This window comes from Lissotriton vulgaris, chromosome 3_1 (assembly GCF_964263255.1).
Source record: "Lissotriton vulgaris chromosome 3_1, aLisVul1.2, whole genome shotgun sequence".
NCBI classification, from domain to species: Eukaryota; Metazoa; Chordata; class Amphibia; order Caudata; family Salamandridae; genus Lissotriton; species Lissotriton vulgaris.
The window spans coordinates 1857353396-1857374313 of record NC_141689.1 but is presented as its reverse complement, the minus strand read 5'-3'; the positions used below and the strand labels follow the sequence as shown (position 1 = coordinate 1857374313).

The window sequence follows — 20918 nt, the reverse complement described above, 5'->3', positions numbered from 1 at the left end:
TTTAATATTGTGTTTATTTATGTTGCTTAGCTTAATGATGTTTTTAATTGGATATGTGACATTCTCTTTTCAAGTGACGTTCATGCCCACTACGCAACCTTAACCTCCTCCTACTATTTCTTCTCGTTCTTTTCACCCTATGCCCGAACATGAAATCGTTAGAAGACTGGAATTTGCTAACCAATTCCTTTGTTCAACTCCTGCACCAACACCAGCTAGTTATGAACACAACTAATTGTTGGGTTTGTGGCCTCATGCCCCATACGACCGATAAAGGTATTCCATACCTGGTTCTGCCTTTCAGCTACAATGGTTCTATTTGGGCATACAGAACGATGTTCATTTATGCTCATAGTGTCTATCCCCACCGTTCCGTGAAAGATAGTCCAAAGACTAGTGCTCTGGTCAAGGGTATAGTCGACATGATTAGAGGAATTAGTTCGTATGAGACTATCCCGAGAGATGAGACACAAGCATACATTGGTTGGAACGTTAGGGAAGAGTGTCTGCACTGAGACTTATGTATTTGCGTCTCAGACTTTCCCAGCGTTCTTAGCAGCTAAGGGTACATACTTCATCTGCTATGACAAGGCGTACACATGGTTGCCCCTGACTTCTCGGGCACATGTTTTGTTTCTTTCCTGTTGCCTCCCACTTTTACAGCTGCAGCAGATTACCATAAGACGAGAGTTGTTAGAGGTGTCTTCAGTAAGGAAGATACCGCAGGGCAAGAGTTGGGAGATTTCTTTTAGGGTTTTCTGCCGTTCTGGGGGCCGATGGCCAACAGCAGGAACATTCGACAGTTGACGAGAGTGGTTGAGTCCACCATAGTCGAAACTGCCGGTGCCCTTAGTAACTTGACTGCTGAGCTCCAGTCGGATCGACTTATGACACTTCAGAATAGAGTTGCTCCGACAGTCTTCCAGGCCATTTCCAAACTACATAAGATCTCTGAGTCTGTACATCTAGACGAGGGAGATTGGTCGTTAATGGGATGGTTTTGGGGATTGATATCCACGTGGGGATGGAAGATTCTGATGGTCATTGGGATGATCTTAGCTATCCTTTTCCTGTTCTGTCTCGGTGTACAGTGTGCTCCTGCTATATGTGGCCTCTGTGCTACTTCGTGTGCGAGGAGACCTGTCCAGAGAGAGTTGCTAAGTACTAGGATGATGCTACAGCAACATCTTGATGATCTGATGAATATAGACCTGGATTCAGACTAACCTAGGTTTGGGTTTATTGCCTATGTAAGGGCAAAAGGAGGGTCTCTGGTTCCGTGGTTCGAGGGTCTGTGGTTCTGTAGATTCTGAACCCGTTCAATGAAGGTCGTCGGATATAGACGATTTTGGTATCACCGGACCGCAATTCACGAGTGCGGTGTGTACGAGTGATTTCGTCATAACCGATCAATAAGAACACTACGTATTCAGGGATTTCGTTTGAACCCTCGGGTTCCATTTTGTGTGCGGCAGCCATTTTGTGTGGTTGCCCTCACATAGGCCGATGACTATAGCCGAACGAGTCTTTGGGACAAGTACACCTTAGCTGACTCTTGTGTGACCTGGCTGAACTGACTCCCTTGCCCGAGGCTGACCTCGCTGAGCCAGTTCCTTGTTAAGCAGTTGGTCAGATAAAGATCAAAGAGCAGGACAATGCTGAGTTTATGGTACATGCACACACCCTTCTATCTTGCTTCTCATCTGTTTCTGTTCCTTCCTTTAAGGCTTAATCATTGATTTGGGTTGAGGTCTTTATGATGGGTTTGTCCGGCCTGATCGAACAGGAATATTGGGATTTGCTTGGTCATTTCTGGTGGGCTGGACAACAGAAAGTGGGATTGTCGTCATGCGATATGTTTGAAATGTCAATGTTTCATTGGTCAGTTTGTATGTAATTGATGCTAGCCAGGAATGTGATTTTTGGCATAAAAGACGATGCTCCGCTCCTTGAATTTGTGCAGTCTCTTAGCGAACCACCCGTGTTATGCTTCGTAGACCTCTGTTCCTGGTTGCAGCCAATAAATGTGGTCTTTGACGTCATCAAGAAGTGTCCCGTGTCTCTGTTTGCCGAGGCAGGGGAATCCGAAGACATCGGGCGTTATCCCTGGCGCCGCTGGGTTCTAAAACCCGGTTCTTCACCCCCTGGTTGCTCCAGGCCTGCCCTGACTCCCCTTGCTTTAGTGAGTCTCCTGGACCTTGCTGTTCCAAACCCTACTGATCCTTGACCTTCTGCGTTGGTTGTCATTGCCAAGGCTTGTTAGTGCTCCCGTCGGGCACTGACCCCGCAGCACTTGACATCCTTTATGGTAAGCTCGTATCCAGCTCTGGTCATCCTCAACATCTCCTGGTCCTTGGATCACTTAATTTGAAACCAGTTTATGGGTCAAGAGCATTATAATTAGGCTGAGTAGATTATTTAAGTCACTATCCCCAACCAAATTCTTGAGCTACAAGAATATATAACAAAATGATTAACTTATTTTATATCAACCAGTAAGGCGCCTGACCCACGAAAGGTACAAGAAATACACATGCAATACACCAGACAGTACATTATCAGCATAACCACGGTCTCTTCCTCTATCATAGCTGACATTAAACATCACAGAGAAGACCTTCAATGGGTTCAGCGGTATGTAACTGTTACCACGCAACTTTTAGCACAAAATACTTTTACAACGAAACTATTACCACGCAGGACCCTTTACCACGAATACCTTTACAATGCATTACACTACAACGCAGATACTATTACACCGCATACCGTTACAACGTAAGTATAGGTAAGTTTATCTATTTTTTAATACATTTATTAGGGGTATTGGGTTTGGGTTTTGGGGTACAGGGGTATTTTTAGGTTTCAGGGTTGGGTTTGGGTTTTGGGGTACAGGGGTATTTTTAGGTTTCAGGGTTGGGTTTGGGTTTTGGGGTACAGGGGTATTTTTAGGTTTCATGGCTGGGTTTGGGTTTTGGGGTACAGGGGTATTTTTAGGTTTCAGGGTTGGGTTTGGGTTTTGGGGTAGAGGGGTATTTTTAGGTTTCAGGGTTGGGTTTGGGTTTTGGGTTACAGGGGTATTTTTAGGTTTCAGGGCTGGGTTTGGGTTTTGGGGTACAGGGGTATTTTTAGGTTTCAGGGTTGGGTTTGGGTTTTGGGGTACAGGGGTATTTTTAGGTTTCAGGGTTGGGTTTGGGTTTTGGGGTACAGGGGTATTTTTAGGTTTCAGGGCTGGGTTTGGGTTTTGGGGTACAGGGGTATTTTTAGGTTTCAGGGCTGGGTTTGGGTTTTGGGGTACAGGGGTATTTTTAGGTTTCAGGGTTGGGTTTGGGTTTTGGGGTACAGGGGTATTTTTAGGTTTCAGGGTTGGGTTTGGGTTTTGGGGTACAGGGGTATTTTTAGGTTTCAGGGCTGGGTTTGGGTTTTGGGGTACAGGGGTATTTTTAGGTTTCAGGGTTGGGTTTGGGTTTTGGGGTACAGGGGTATTTTTAGGTTTCAGGGTTGGGTTTGGGTTTTGGGGTACAGGGGTATTTTTAGGTTTCAGGGCTGGGTTTGGGTTTTGGGGTACAGGGGTATTTTTAGGTTTTAGGGCTGGGTTTGGGTTTTGGGGTACAGGGGTATTTTTAGGTTTCAGGGTTGGGTTTGGGTTTTGGGGTACAGGGGTATTTTTAGGTTTCAGGGTTGGGTTTGGGTTTTGGGGTACAGGGGTATTTTTAGGGTTCTGGGCTGGGTTTGGGTTTTGGGGTACAGGGGTATTTTTAACATATATTAACAAATTAATAAATAAAAATTAATATAATTAATTAAAATATTTAATAATAAAATAATTATTAATTAATTAAAATATTTAAATTATTATTAATTACATTATTTTAAAATATTATATACTTACCTATACTTACGTTGTAATGGTATGCGTTGTAATAGTACCTGCGTTGTAGTGTAATGCGTTGTAAAGGTATTCGTGGTAAAGGGTCCTGCGTTGTAAAAAATGCGTGGTAATGGTATGCGTGCTAAAAGTATGCGTGGTATCAACATATATCCGGGTTCAGCAGCAGCCTGGTTAGGGTGGTAGAAAGTTAGATCAGTGGAGGGCATACTATTGTCAATGCACCCAGTTGGGAAACTCTGAAAACAGTGATCTTACCACACTTGGAGCTAAATGATCACTATGTTAAGTAAACAATATTTGGGTTCATGCCCAATTAACTCTAACACTACCAAAGTGGGCATTTCCTTGTTCCTCACTGGTGCATTCAAAAACCATCCATGATTCAACACCACAATTTATAGCTCATCTGTGGCTCCTCAATAATGGCAGAGGAGTGTCACCCCACTGCTCAGAGCCAGAAGATGAAAAATAAAATGATAGTAAAACAATTTTATTATAATTTTATTTTTCACTGACAGCCAATAAGAGTCTGGGGTGGGTCCAGCCAGACCATCCTCTATGCCTATGGACAGCGGCAGGGAGGAGCAGTGGTGAGCCCTTGTAGGTGTGCATGTTTGTTTGGCCAGTTGTCTTAGGTCGGCCAAACCAACATGCACACTTATACTTCTCCAACCCAGCTTTGTGTTGCACAGTGGGTAGAGAAAAGTCACAGGCTCCATGAGCGAATATCAAACCAGCCTGCTCTGGCCAATACCGACCCTTCTCTCATGCTTGGTAATAGCATGAGAGCAGTGTCTAAATTGGATGGTTAGTCTGGGAAACTGTGCTGTGTGGCCCATGGACTGATGGGAGCAGGGGAGCACTGAGGCGGTAGGCGGTGTCAGCTGTCTGTTAGTCCTTTTTTTATTATTACCTCCCTCCTCCGCTGTGCTGTCCCACCAGTTTTTAATTGGCAGTGGCTGGCACTGTTATAGCTTTGTGAAGTAGAACATTTCTAGCAAAGGTAGGAGAAATATTTACCTACTTCTGCTTTTAATCACCTTTGAGTGTTGTTTTGCAAGAACTTTTCAGTCCAATAAGAAAATGCACTTTAAAGCTCCATTGTCACTCTGCTGTCTCCTCTTTCAATTTATGACCAGGATAAATCTGTAAAAACCAAAAAAGAAAGTACACATTTCTTAAAGCAAGGTTTTATGTTCAGGTTGGTGAGATTGATTGCAGAGAATACTAACACTTTTATTGAATTTAAAGGCTTCATATTTGCGTTTCCTGCCTTATTTAGTTTTGAGACTATTATTTAATTAATGGCATCACACACCCAGACCACAAATCCAGGAGAATTGGGAGATCCCAGATACAAGTTGGTGACACAGAGGGGAAATAGGGTGGGTGTCCTTCTTCCAACTGTTATCTCATGTGTTATGGTTACATCCAGCTCAATGCTTGAGAAATAACATGTCTGAGGGGGAGGGTCACATTTGGAAAGGATACTCTCAATGTGTCTATATTTGCTGATTATTCCGTAGTGAGAGTGCAGAACAAGGAGTGGTTGCTAAATCCCTGGCTTGAAGAACTAACATTTTAGCAGTGGATATCAGAATGTAATATGAACATGTTGAAGTAAGAAATCCGAAATATCATGCTCTTTAAGAAGGGGTAATAGAATTTGCTCTGACATCCCCATATAAGTGGGCCACTAACTGCACTAAATAGTAGTGAACATATTTGACACCCTGACACCCCAAATATTAAGGGAAAAACCACACACCCTCTTAGCTTGGAAAAATGAACAACCTTTGTGATCTAGTATTTGAGTTTCAAACATTGCTCCTCGGCTTTGCTACAAGTCTCTTAAAAAGCTAAAGGATAGATTGACCAGATTTGTAATGGATGGTGATAAGTCTGAGTTCCTCTGTAACAAATTAACTTTGTAACCCATGGTCAATGAATCTTTGTTGCCTGCTGTGAAGTGTAGAGGGGAGAAATAACTCATTAAAGCAAACTTAACAGCTTTAGAGAACCATGGCTCTGAAGAATCACAGACTCCGAATTCCAAGTTAGGGGTTTATTACAAAGCCAAAATTATCTGTACATACAGACACCTCAAGACGAGGTTGTAGAAGTACATTGGAACTAATACAAATCTGAATCTACGAGTGAGACAAAGACAATGAATCATAAAAAGAATGACAAGTTCCAGAACCAGAACACAGGCAATGTTTACCCCTATGTCAAGATCTGTCTTCATTTAGGAAAATACATGAAAAGCATTAGTCTATCCCTACACTATCACTACCGTGACATCCCTAATTAACATTCCTGAGGCAAGATCAGGAAAAGGTGTCAGCTTGTGAAGTCCTCCTAAGTAGTACACTCCAGTTGTATGGGTCAAGTAGCCAAAGCTACAGAGCTTGTTCTAAGATGCGCCTTCCCTCTCCATCGATCTCCTCACCTCCTCTCTCGACTCAACCCCGAGACACTGACCCTAATTCAAAATGCAAAACATAAAACTAAAACATGCCCACTGCTTGCATCTTGATCCCACCGGGCAATCCTCATAGGGGTTTTTCCATTTAGTTTCGATATTCCTTGCTCCTGGCTCGAGGACCTTGATTTTCAGGCCCCCTTCAGTGAGAAAGAACACTGGCTTCCAATTATCATCATTCTTGCATAAAAGTATTTTCTCCTCCCTGAGCCTAACTCCTAAAACAAAAGACGTTATTCTAACTAAGACGACTTTCTCCACCAGCAACAGAAACGTGAGAACAGAACAAATCCAACATACAAATGAGATTCATCTCTTTACCCCATCTCCAATATAGATGAATACAATTTAAATGTTGAGAGGTATTCTCTACATCATTTAAAACTACCTAGGGGCATTGCACTTTTCAAAATCAGATTAGCTGGCTGAGACCAGCCCTGGAGGCAGTCATAAGAGATTTCAAAATGTTCCGGACGAGAGGACTGAAAGGCCCACAGTGCAGCAGGGGCTGGAGGAGGAGCCCACAGTGCTATGCAGCGCATCAATCTCTCCCCCAACGTAGAACACGCCTGGATTGTGCCTTGTCAAAGACCAGGCCTAGATCGGGTCATCTTTGGCTGTTATCGGAGGGAGAGGCTGGGCCACTCTTTATGGCTCCAGGGCCATTGGGCTTTTCACGTTTCTGTTGAGAACATACTGTATTTGATATAGTGTCTTTTCTACTTTTAACTGTTTCGTTTTTTGCGCATCCCCCAGTTGTAGTAAGATGCAAATTATGCCCACTGGGAGTTTTTACAGCATGTTCCATTCACCCCAACTTCTTTTTTAAAAGGCACAGATTTGTGTTTTTGTTTACTTCTCCTGGTATCTTCGGAGTATCTACACTAAAAAGGGAAAGATAAATCTTTTGATTGTGAAGGCCACCATTAAACCCAAAATCTCCACGTTGGATACCTTATTTGCAAGGGTTGTTGGAGTGCTTAGCAAAGAAATTGACCTAGCCGAAAGGCGTTTAACCCTACACATTTGTGACCTGCCACCAACATCTTCACCCGCAGACATATGTCCAATTGAGACCTGGGGAAACACGGGCGATGGTGGTACGCTTTATCACAAGTTTGATATCCGAGCTGGAATCACTACCCTGAGAGAGCCTGCACAAGAGTGGCCCAGCAGGTAAATGCAAGAGAAAAGCAAAATGCTCTGCCCATCGAAAGGCAGCCCTCCCAAAATCCTTCCAAATAGCAACTCAGGCTTTTTGGACACTGGCTCAGAAACTTATGGGTATATATTATGATATGAACTGGGCACCCTTAATCGAGAAATGTACGTCTGTATTTAATTTGCACATAGCACCATGATTGAGAAAATAGGGGCACTGGAAGCTGAACCTGTCAAACGTCTTACCCTTTGATAACATTCCCATACCATATTCTCATTTGAGCTGCTTCGGCAGCATACCAGAAATCAACGGCAGAGCCTAATCAAATGTCTACAGATATGAACAGGGCAACCAACAAAAGCACTATGCTTCCAAAGGTCTAGAAAAATGTTACCAGACCTGCAGGTCTAGTGACTTGAATAACCTGCTCGACCAAACTTGTGATTGTCCCATAAACCCATCTCAAATTGTGTGATTCTGGGCAAATATTTTCTTGCACAGAGTCCTATTTTTCTTCATTATCACGTCTGACAGCACCATCAGATATGCAAGTTCAGCATGTCAGCTGTACAAATAAGCATTGGCAAAGCCAACATATCTCTCCTTTGTGACTAACTGGCTTTTCCAATACCATTTGGCAATGGCCTACGGCAACAGTCTTTTTCTCGATATTGTGCAGCATTATAAAAAAAATGTAAATAAAATAAACGCACAATGATGCGTCTGCTTGTGGTGGCAACACAGAGGCGGGATATAAGCCCACATACAGAGAAGAACACAGAGCTGGGGTGCGGGGGAGAGAACGCCACCAATCGCAATGTAATTCAAACAAGAAAGTGAGAAGCACACAAAAGTGGGGGAGCAGGGAGATGCATTTGAGGGCGAGAACAACAGAGCGAGACTGTCGGAGAGAAGTAAATAAAAGACGACTACAGAGAGCACAGGGTGACCATTTGGTGGAAGCAGACAGAAGAGAGGAGAGAGCTTGAAATCACAAGCTTTCTCCAGTGCATACCCAAAAATAAAAATAAAAGTTCTCTTAAAGTGAGCAGTGTAAGGATGGAAGCCAGCCAACCAGAAAGGTGGTAAACGGGCTATACTCTAGGACAAGGACAAATAGAAGATAGACAAGCTAGGACTAAGAAAGCCATTGAATAAGAAGCAAGCAAATGAGAGTGACAATAAAGCCAACCAAATGAAAAGCAATGGGTTAGCTTGAAACCTCTGTAAGTTCTTTTTTTTAATTTTTTTTTTTAAAGATTTTTATTGAGCATGTTCGAGAAATACACAATTAAACACATATTACATTATGAGTATTGGAAGGCAAAAAACTTTGAAAGTTTCATAATATAAAGTAAATATACAAATTGTGGCAAATATGTTAACAGTCGGTAATAATAATTAAGGAAAGAAAAAGAAAATGTACAATCGTTTTTCAATTCTCAAATCTTTAAGGCCTTAGTACATGTATCAATCTTGCCTAAATAGATTTTGGTTTTAGTCCCTCTGTTGGTCGTACCAACTAGCAACTGAAGACCAAATCAATTCCCCATATGATCTAGATTTTTTCCCTCTAATTTTATAGATAGCCATTTCTTGTTTATATATTGCTAAAAGTCTGTTAAGCCATCCCTGAAATGCTGGGGCCTCGGAGTCCTTCCAACGGGCTGCTAAGATGATTCTATAGATGGCAGTGCATATATAAGTTGTATAAGTTTCTGAGTTGTTAAGATCTAGAGAGCTGTCATAGCCTAGCAGGAACAAAGTTGATGAGGTTTTAATTTCATGGCCGAAGATCTCAGTCCAGTATTTTACAATGCTTTCCTTAATTTGTTCTAATTTGGGACAATCATAAAACATATGTATCAAGTTTGCGGGACCAAGTGCGCATCTGGGACATTTGTCATGGTCAATCTTACCCCATGTAAATAATTTGGAAGGTGTGTAATATAAGTTGCATATAGTTTTGTAGATTTGGGCTTTTAGATTGCTTGCTAATATAACTTTGGAAGATAATTGTAAGGCCATGTCTATGTCGACGTTGGGATTGTTTAATTTATTGGCCCAACTAGTTTCTAATTTTTCTAGGTCATCAGGGTGATTACTCAAGAAGATCTCATATATGTCACTTATTCTGGTTGATGGCTTTTGTATAAGGTCTATGAGTGGTATCGGTTTTAACTCTATATTTGAGATGTGTTGTCTTAATGTTGTATAAATTTGGATAAATTTTAAGTAATCGGTGGGGTGGATCTGGTATTTAAGATATAATTCATCAAATGTTGTTCTGCCATCTAGGTTTAGAAAGTCGCCGATGGTGATAAGTCCTAAGTTCTCCCAGCGTTTAGTTATATTATCGTTAAGGTATTGGGGTATTACTGAGCTGTGCCATAGGGGTGTGTATTTTGTATATTTAGGGATTAGAAGTGTTTTGGTAATGCAAGTCCAAGTTTTAAAGGCGTCTGTAATAATTTTGAATTTGATCTTTTTGAAGTAGGAGGGCTCAATTTGTCTTAGTAGTAGTCCTCTAACTGTACTACCTAATGTTATTTCATAAATAGATGGTATATCATGTGGTAGCCTGTTCTGATCGTGATAGTTGGATGTAGTTAGAAATGTCATTTGTTGTAGAATGGCTGCCCACATGTAATAAGTTAAATTTGGTATCGCTAGGCCGCCTCTGGAGGTTGGTAATACTAGCTTAGGTAGAGCTCTTCTTATCTTCCCATAGCTCCAGATAAACGATGATATTGCTTGGTTTATCTTTTTCATAGAATCGTTATTAATTAGAATAGGGATAGCTCGAAACAAATATAGTATCTTTGGGAATATTGTCATTTTTACATAGTTACTTCTGCCAATTATAGATAGATGAAGGTTATTGACTCGAAGTAGATCTCCTTTTATTTTTGTAATTAGCGGGTCATAATTTAATGTATTAATATCATCAGTCTTAGACGAGATATTTACTCCTAGATATTTTGCATTTTTAACTCTAAATTGGCTTATGTATGGTGTATTATCAGTGCATATTACCATCGTTTTGTCTTGGTTTAAAGAGTATCCCGAGTAGAACCCGAATATTTTTGTGGTTTCTTCTATTTTGGCTAAGGCCTCAGTAGGGTTAGTTGTTAGGACCGCAACGTCATCGGCGTAGGCAAGGACTTTAGTATTGTATATACCGGTTTTAATTGGTGTTATCGCTGGCGATGTTAATAGTTTGAGAATCAAGGGGTTGATGTATAGTGCGAATAACAGTGGAGAGCACGGACACCCTTGTCGCGTGCCTCTCTGGATTTTTATGTTTTCAGATTCGCAGCCACCTGTCAAAATTCTGGCTTTTGGGTCTACGTAGAGGGCTTTTATTGATTTTATAAACCCCGGGCCGATGTTATTAATGGCTAATATTTCCCAAAGAAACTGCCAGGAGACCCGGTCAAAAGCCTTTTCGGCATCTAACAAAATCAGTGACATCTGACCCCTCTCTATTTTCATAATGTCAAAAAGAGATATTACTCTACGTGTATGATCGGTGGTACTTTTGCCTGGTATAAACCTGTGTTGCCAGGGGAACACTAGTTGTTCAATGATCTTACCAAGACGGTTAGCAAAAATTTTGGCATATGTTTTAGAGTCTGAGTTGATCAGTGAAATCGGCCTATATGATGTTGTTAATTCAGGAGATTTATCCTTTTTCTTAAAAACAGCTATGTTTGTTTGTTTCCACGATTCCGGGGGTTTTCCATGCCATTGAATACCTAAGAAGAGATCATACAGAAATGGAATTATTACTTTACCCAATATTTTGTATAGGTCTAGGGGTATCTTGTCGGGTCCTGCTGCTTTCCCTGCAGCTAATTCCGCTATTGCCAACTCTACTTCTATTCTGGTGATTTCTTTATCTAGTTCTTTCTTTGTATCACCATCAATGGTTTGTACCATGTTAGTCTCTCTAAGCCAGTTGACTAGGAACTCTTTAGTTTCATCAATCGATTGTTTGTCTTCATTCTGGTATAGTTTTTGATAATACTCCTAGAAACAATTAGCTATTTCTTCCTGGGTGGTATATTTGTGGCCGCCATAGTCAATGCTTTGTATAGAATTACGAGATTGAATTTGCCGGGTTCTTAGAGCAAGATGTCTCCCTACATTTTCCCCTGTCTCATATGTCTTATTTCGGTTAGCTTGGAGGGTTTCTGCTGCTTTTTGAGTTAAATCATTATTTATCTCTGCCTTAAGAATTAAGATCTTTCTCAGGGTGTCATCAGCCTGTTCGCCGTGATGTAGTTGGTTGGCGTGTGTATGTTCTAGATGTGTTAATCTATTTATTAGTTGGGTATGTGTCTTTTCTTGCTCTTTTTTACGGCTGGCAACAAAAGTGGCAGTGTCCCCCCTTAACGCAGCCTTAAAACTATCCCATACACTAATACGTGATGCACTATATTGATTTATATCAAAGAATTCTTTGGTCCATTGTGTAATGTGCGCTATATATTCTTGATTTGCCAGTAGTTTTCGGTCAAATGTCCATTGTGTATAAACTCGATTATATCCAGGAACTTCCAGTGTAGCATAAATGGAGTTATGATCAGAGATTGTCTTAGGGGCTTTGAAAATAAGAGCATTCAGGGCAATATCCATAGTTGCAAAAATATAGTCTATGCATACGTATTTTCTATGAGGATAAGAAAAGTAGGTGTATCCTGGGTCTCTATTATTTTTTAAAGACCATAGGTCTTGAAGATTATGACTCTGAATTAAATTTAGTACTGCCCTGAATACTCTTGGTTTCCGGCCAGAATAATTGTATTGGCTCTGATAGGATTGAGATTGATTAAATGTTAAATTAAAGTCTCCACAGAGGATTAAGGTGCTTGGCCATAACGCTAATTCTGATTCTAGTTCGATATATAGTGCGGGGTCGTCAAGATTAGGGCCATAGATGGAGCAGATAGTAATGCCCATATCTAACTGAACAATGGCCCATCTTCCATGGATATCAGCTTTTTTACGTACTGGGACACCTAGTCTTGTTCTTGCTAAGATTGTAACTCCTCTGGTTTTCGTGGTTTGTGTTGTTGTAACTAATAAGTTAAAGCCTGGTATTTTTAACTGATTTATCTCTCCTATAGGAATGTGAGTTTCTTGTATACAGATGAAACCTCTGTAAGTTCTTAAGTATTTTGCAACTAGACAGCTTGCTGTACCTGGTAGGCAACACTGCTCATTTGGTTAATGTAGATGCTGTAAGAATGTGCTGAACCATGAAAGAAGAGTTTGCTTTCCATTCCAAATGCGGCACTTTGCCCTTTCGCAAAATAAAAACAATTGCATGATGTATAGGTCAATGCACGAAGCAGCACACAAAAATCATTATTATTAATAAATATCTTTCTTCTTCAACTCCATAAACTATTTTTTCCTTTGGGTCCAGTGATTTAAGGCTGCAGAACATCAACTGCAGGGAATCACAGGGTTACGTGATTTAAATTTCATTGAGGGTTACTCACTAAACTCTCTGAATTTCTGGAGCAAGGGATGTTAATCAAATCCATTTTCTTGAGCCTTTTGTTTTTAACTCTGAACCTGATGCACGAGTACACAATTTGTCAAAGATCACACTACATGTAAGTGGGAAGGCAGGGCCCTGAGCACTAGAATACAATGATATGGCATTTTGCATAGGCTTCGGTGCTTAAGTTATATTAAAATCCGCCTCAAGGGATTTTTTCTGTAAATTATACATAAGCATATTTGCAAATCAGAGGAATGCATTGTTAAACAACTGCAGAAAACTACATACTTTGCGTGGAGTCAAGGGAGACTCTTGAGGGAGGAAAAGGTGAGGCGTACACAGTCTCAAAAGCTTCAAAAACGTTTATTTGCTTCTTCACTCGGTTCTGACACTAAATTCTCCTCCCCGCAACCACATCACTTATCTTCCCTTTTTTCCCTGCCCCTCACATAAGGCGATCTACTTCTAGTCTCTGGCAGCCTCATTTTGGTCCTGGTGCCCTACCTTACATCTCCCCCCCTCCCCCCTGCCCCCATTTTAATGTCTGCTTCCTGTTAAGCAGGGGTCTTGCAACTCTTCAATCAGTCTGCGGATTCAGACGCACATGTCGTCCAGATCTTTTGGTGAACACTGGCTGCAGCCCCACTCTGCTCCTTTCCACTGGCTCCCCTTCACAGCCAGTGGTTGGCAAAGGCTTCGACATCTGACTCCTCATCGCTTTTGAATTCATTGAGGGTGGTATTATGTGTTTGAAACGTGATACATCTCTAGTGACAGACTTTCTATGTTTTGTTGCAGTGATCATGTTCTCTCAATCACTTGTAAGGGTCTGATGGCAAAAAGAGTGTGAAACGTCCGTCGTTTCTGCCTATCACCCAATCTCCTTTGTCAATAGCAGTGTCCTTAGACTCTCTCCTGGTGTCAGCATACGTTTTCATCCTTTCTTTCCTGGTGGCATTGGACGTTCGGATCTTTGTGATATCTACATGTCGAATTGCTGTCCACTGGAGGGCTCTTTGTTCAGACTGCTCGACCAAACATGAGGGTGACAGGACTTTCACCTGTCATCGAGTGGGGCGTTGTGTGGTAAGCTGTGCGGCGTGGCCAGGCACAGAGCTTGTTCCATCTCCATTCTTTCTTCAGAGGCTCTCTGTACTGTTCTTTTGAGGTTGCCCATGAAACGTTCAACTACACCATTTGCCTGAGGCCATGGTGGGATGATGCGTTGATGCTCAATACCCAGGAGGGTCATAAAATGCTTGAACTCCTCACGGTTGAAAGGAGGTCCTTATCTGACTTAAGGATGTTCTGTAATCTCCACAACAGATATGTTGTCCAGGACTCTTGTCACTTTTCCCTGATCAGTGGACAAAACACTTCTGACAAGTGGAAATCTTGAGTGTCCATCCCTGAGTACCAGCAGGTATTTGCAATTTGTGAGAGGTAGAAACAAATCAATACTTACTGTTTCACACACATTCTCAGGGAGATTGGACATCGTTAGTAGATGGTGAGTTGTCCTGGTTGACAAACAATGGCACATGAGACATGCTTTCAGTTCTTCCTCCACCTTCTCATCCATTTTTGGGAACCATATCTTTTCATTGAGAGCTCGTTTGGTTGCTGCTGTGCCTCGATGTCCTTCATGAGCCAACTCAATGGCCTTTTAGTCTTAGACTTTTGGGAAGCACAAGCCTGTGACTTCCTTGAGTTACCACAAGTTCATCATTAATGCTTAAAACCTTTGTAGGTCATCTTCCCCCTTTTCTTTTTCTAATTCATGTTTCCCCCGGTGAGCATCAAGTAGCTGCTTCACCCTGACCATGCCCTTGTCCAGGTATGAGGCCGTAGCAATGTGGTCTACTGACAGGGCTGGTGGAGTGCTGTAGCGGATGATGAAATTGAGGTATACTTCTGCAACCACAGTTTTTGACATATCAGCTGTCATGGGGCTCATTATAGGTAGTAAGTGGGTTGTGCTCTTTTCCCAGTCTGTAAATGATATCATAGTCATATTCCTGGAATTTCATTCTCCCGCGTTCAATCCTGGGGGGCATCTTGGCTCTGGGGTTGCCAAAAATGGCCAAGAGTGCTTGATGGTCCATTATAATTGTTAATTGCTTATCATATATAAAGGCATGAAAGGGTTAACAGGCCCACACGACAGCTAAACTATCCTTTTCAGCCTGTGAGTATGCCTGTTCCATGACAGACAAACTACAGCTGGCATATGCCGCAATATGTCTTTGAGCCTTTGGATGTCCGCTATGCTGTGCAAGAATGGCTTCCAGGCCTACTAGGTTTGCATCCACTGTGACTTCCATTTGAAGCTTAGGGTTGGAGTATTCCATGATGGGTAAAGTATTAATGGCTATTGCTTATCCTAAAAAACTTTCTTCACAAGCTACGGACCATATAAAGTCTGTAATTTGTTTTGCCAAGTCTCGTAACTGTGTACTGATCGTGCTATAGTTGCATATGTATCTGGCACAGTAGAGGGCCATGCCTAGAAACTATTGCAGCGTGTTCACATATGGAGAGCATTGGTATCCGTTGGCACTTTTACTTTGTCTGGCTCTGAGAAGATATGGCCAGAGAACTTGAGCTTGGATATGCAGTTTGCATTTGTTGGCGTTCAAAGCCAAACTAGCTTCTATGAGCAATTGACGCACCTTTAGCAGCGTTTTGTTTGTTGTGCTCCTAAATAGCAATATGTCATCACAAGAGTTGAATGCATGACTTACCTGATGACATCCTGGAAAATGTCAACAGCGGAAGAGATGCCGAAACTCAATGGTGTATACCTGAACAGGCATATATGCTTTGAGAACATGGTGATGTATCAAGAGTTCTCTTCTAGTTCCAGCTGATGACATCCCTAGTTCAGGTCAAATTTAGAGAATACTTTGGTACCAATTGTGTTATCATGTCGGCAATGTGAGATCAAGAGTTTCTTTCTCATTCAATTAATGGGTTGGTGTATGTCAACACAAATGAGCACTTCTCCCTTTGCATCCTTTTTTTGAACTACTATCAGGGAAACCCAAAGAGTTTGCCCTGTGGAGTGTTCAATTATGTCAAGGTTCAGTAAGTTTGCTTTTGTATTGTCAACGGAACTCTGCAGACAAATAGCAACTCTTAGGTGTCTTTGAGAAACTGGGTGAATGTCATCATTGATGTGGAGCTGTACCTTGATACCCCTTAGCTTTCCCAGGCCATGAAACAGTGATGGAAATGTGTGAGCAATCTCGGGATCCATGTGCATGTGGTCGTTGTTCTGCTGCTGTTGCAAAACTGAGAAGACATGCATTGGACACACTTCCTGGCAGCATTTGAACTGTTTTTTGTAGTAACTTTGGCTTGTGTTGTTATATTATATTAGCCAACTTGTAGAGCGCAACGTAAACCCGGAGGTGTCTTGGCACTAGTCCAGCGAGCAAAGATGAGCGAAAAGGAAGGAAGAAACCGACTGATTGAAGAGCCAAGTCTTCAGGTACTTCCTGAATTGGAGTAGAGAGGGCTGACCTTATGGAGAGCAAGAGAAGATTCCAGGATATGGATGCTCCCATCACGAAACTGCTTCCTCCCATTTAGCTTTCTTGAATCTGATGGGATTGATTTTGAAAGAGCCTGATGATCTTAGGTTTCCGGTAGGAGTATACCAAGATAAAGCTTTCTTCAGGAAGATAGGTCCGGAGTTGTGAAGGGCTCTGTAGGTAAGACAAAGGGCCTTGAACTTAATTCTGTTTTTGACCTTCAACCAGTGGAGATTTTTCAGCGCAAGAGAAAACGACTGGTGTCTAGGCAGTCCTAGTAACAGTCTTACTGTAGAATTCTGGAGTACTTAGTAGTTTGTTCAGGTATTGAGCCTGCAAGCCATTATAAAGGCCATTGCAGTAGTCTATTTTGGATAATGTTAGCATAGAAATAACTGACTTCCTGACTAAGGTAGGAAGAAAGATTAGTATTTTCTTAAGGATTATTAACATGTTATATGTAGAGGAGACCACCGCATTGATTTGTTTGCCTAAATTTAGACGTTCGTCTATGACTCCCCCCAAGCTTTTGGCTTTGCAAGTAGGAGAAAGGAGGTGTCCCATTTCTACAGCCGAGCAAGGAGCTGACCAGAACTTTGAATTGTTACCAAACAAAATCACCTCAGTTTTCCCGGCATTAAGCTTGAGACAGTGTTTGCTCATCTAGGTGTTGATATAGTTTTGAATGTGATGACTTGTATTGTAAGAAGTGTTAGAGGTGGAGAGCACGATTCACATGTAATTCGCTTAAGAAGCCAAAGCAGGGGGCGTGGCCAAGAGCATGGCAGACTAGACGTGTCGGAGCGGAGCTCCGACGGCCGAACTTTGATCCTGTATTAATCCTTGTTTCTCGACATGATCCGGTACAGGAAAAACACGGACCGAGTGGCAGAATGTGATCTGCGTGCTCTGGTCAAGCATTCCAGGAGCAATACAGCCCATGGTGCCTTAAATCGGCAGAGGTTTAGTGGACCCGGCTGAAGACAAAATGGCTGCGACCTAGGCTCCGAGGGACAGACACCTTTTCCTGGAAGTGGCTCCAAGACAGAAACTAGCGAAGAAGGGTGCCTCTCAGTGTGTGCGTCGGGGCTGCCGTCCAGAGGAGGATGCCCGCCCTTGGCGACAGAGGTTCTCCGACTGCGCGGCTGCCCACTTTGCCGCAGACTGTCTCCGACCGCTTGAGAGGCGGGCTGCGGTGCTGCGGAGGCCCGGACCGGCTGCGGATCACGGCCCTCCCCCGGCGGAGGTGTGATGGCCAACGCCGGGGCACAGAACGGGCCGCACCCGTACTGGAGGGTGCTGAGAGGTGAGGTGTGGATGAGCCGCGGCCTCGGACTTGGCTGCGCAGCTTGACGGCACGGCCGGCGCTCACCGGAGGGACCCGCTGTCGGGGGAGACAATGAACCGATGCGGAGGGAGGTAAGGGGGTGCCCTGCAAGGGGAGAGATCGGTGCCCGAGTCCCTCTTCCCCCAGGTTCGGCATCAGACGGAACAGTAAACAGGGCTTTATGCCCTATTGGGAGAGCCCTGTGTAAGCAGTAGATCCCCTGGACATCGAACATCAGGAAGGGTGAAGTCAAGGAGGCTGTGCAGTAAATAAGGCCTGACGTAGAGAGCAAAGGATTGTCCCCCGTAGGAAAGATGATTTTTGGGCCTTAGAAGCGAGGCCCAAGGTGGCACGTTGGGGACCTTGCCGTCCAGCAAACAGCGCATGAGGCCCCCCTCCCGAAATATTACTGGGGGGAGTCAAACAGCCTAGATTACTAGGACACTTGAGGGTGCCTGTCTGGGGACTGCGGCGGAGGATATGAGGGCTAAATGATACACGTCAGTGCGGCTTTGTAAGAACCCTCACAGACTGACCCAGCAGTAAGGAACATACATAGCACGGAGTGCACTTGGCCAATTCGCACAAAGTGAGGAAATACTGTGCAACCAGGACGGTGCGACCTGTTGCAAGGCTGAAACAGTGAGTGACACACTGGCATGCATGAAAGGCGCGGGGCTTGAGGACAATCAGTGGCGCTCCACATAGGAAGAAAAGACGCCTGTTCACCTGGGACTAATCAGGCTTCTGCGGCCCTGGTACAGACAAGTGGGGCCGAGCCCAAGTCACAGTGGAGATGGGGATCCGGTGGGGATCGCACTGCGAGTGGACACTACCTTCTCCCGCCAGTTGGTTTGAAGGCCGGACTGGGGAATAGCTTGCGCGTTGTGTCCCCACTCCAAGGATCTTAGGTGTAGAAGGTGGGAGACGCAAGGTGTAACGTCTGAAGCCCCGGGGATTTACAGTGGTCAATAATGGTTGCCACACCTGAGCGCTGGCCATGGATGGCACGAGATAAAGACACCAAAACACAAAAGCAGAGAAAGATGGACACATTTACTAAACCACTGCAGGTGCCGAACCCTGCTGGGACAGGCCCGGCTGACCCACTCAACAACACTGTCCTCCTCCAAGCGATTAAGTCCTCCGGAGAGGTACTGGAAAGGCAAGATAGACGAGATTAAAATCGATGTTAACCTTCTCCATCAAGAGACACTGGGTTTGGAGGGGTGGGCTTCAGGCCTCGCCAATTTTATCAGAACGCAGTGGGAACTGTTGTCCCTCAGGGTGGTCGGATGGATGTAGGCGGTGGGGGACTGGGGAGTTGTAGGTTTGTTACAGTAGCATGGCAAAATAGGGAGACAGCAGACCTTCCTAGATTGCAGAGACTACAGCAATGGAGAGGGGGAGGCAGGCCAGATGGCAGGCTGAACACTGCACACCATAAAAATGGCTATGCCTGATCAAGGACAATACTCTATCCTTTCATGGAATGTGAATGGGATGGGAATATGATTAAGAGAGGACTAGTGGCTGCATATGTTAAGAGACTGAAACCTGATGTCATCTTCTGAAAGGAGACTCACCTAAAGGGTACTCAATGTGGTTTCCTAAGCAGATGTGCGTATAAAACACTAGCGCACGTATAAAACACTAGCGCACGCCGGGTTCTCCACCGGAGCACGAGGCGTCACAATATTAATTAGGAAAGCCCACCATTCCGCCTAGACCGCACTTGGACAGATCCCAAAGGTACCTATGTTGCGGTCAAGGGAGCATGGAACAGACGACACATTACCTTTATTAGTGTCTATGCACCACCTAGGCTCCAAAGTCAAACACTAGAAAAGCTCACTGCAATTCTGTTAGAGGCTGGCTCTGACATACATATTATTGGGGGCGACTTTAATGAGGTGATGGACCCCACGGCTGACAACACAACTGTCACGATGAGAGATCCCAAAGAGACACAGCTGAAACGGTTCATTAACACGCTGGCACTTAACGACCTGTGGCGCAGGCAGCAATCCCAGACCAGGGCTTATTCCTTCTACTCAGGGGCCCATAAAGCCTTTTCAAGAATAGATTACGTATTTGCTCTGTCCGGGGACCATGGGGAGATACATGAAGTGGAATTTCTGACGAGAGGCCTTTCGGACCACTCGCACCCTGCGACTCTCAGTAGGCACCCGTACGCAATGCCGAAATAGGGAATGGAAACTTAATGCCTGGGTTTTAAAAGATACTCAGATTGCAAAAGACTTTCGGACGGATACTGAGCTCTACTTTAAAGAAAATGTAGGGACGGTAGACTCGGCTGTCACACTATGGGAGGCATACAAACCGTACTCCGGGACAGGGCACAAAACATCATAGCCCATAAAAAACGGAAGGAAGAAGAAGAGATCACTGGGATTGAGTCCTGACTCCAGCAGCTCGAAAACACTGGTGAACACAGGTGATGATCCCTCCTTGCTACATAGTCTACAACTTCTTAGTCAGGAATATCTTGCGCTGGCCAGAAAAGATGCGCAATATGCAATACAAGCATTGCACAGGAGACAGTATGACACAGGAGATAAGACGGGCAGGTTGCTTGTATGGCTCAGTAAAAAAGAACTAGATAGTAGGTGGGTGACCAAGATACATGAGGAGGATGGACAGATCTGCGTTACCCCAGTTGCAATAGATAACGCTTCTGCAGATTATTAAGAAGCTTTTTACACACCAAGCGCCCTGGCTCAAACTGCACAAATACAGGAGTATCTACGGGTGATACAGCTCCTCAGGCTAGAGGAGGAGGAATCACAGTCCCTAGGCAGTAAGATTACAAAAGAAGAAATCCTGACGGCCATCGGCCAGTTGAAAACTGGGAAGGTTCCCGGGCCGAACAGGCTCCCTCCAGAATTTTTTAAGCAACATGCGATGCTCTTCTGCCCTCACCACCTCCAACATTACTTTGGAGGCGCATAAGGTGGGGAGCAGTAATCTCTAAGAAAGACCG

The 20918-nt window shown here is 43.6% G+C and overlaps 1 protein-coding gene across 7 annotated transcripts in view; it reads right to left on the bottom strand.

Annotated features, from left to right (window-relative positions):
• Nucleotides 1–20918, bottom strand: part of TLR2 (toll like receptor 2) — a 165230-nt gene that overhangs the window by 26039 nt on the left and 118273 nt on the right. For 2 of the 7 annotated variants that reach the window (XM_086962317.1, XM_086962322.1), the window contains one exon: nt 4914–5035. The exons of 2 other annotated variants lie outside the window; for them this stretch is intronic. The gene's annotated coding sequence lies outside the window, so the exon portion shown is untranslated. Of the gene's footprint in view, nt 1–4909; nt 5036–20918 lie in introns of all 7 variants that reach the window. 3 more of the 7 variants (XM_086962320.1, XM_086962323.1, XM_086962318.1) reach the window with 2 other exon arrangements.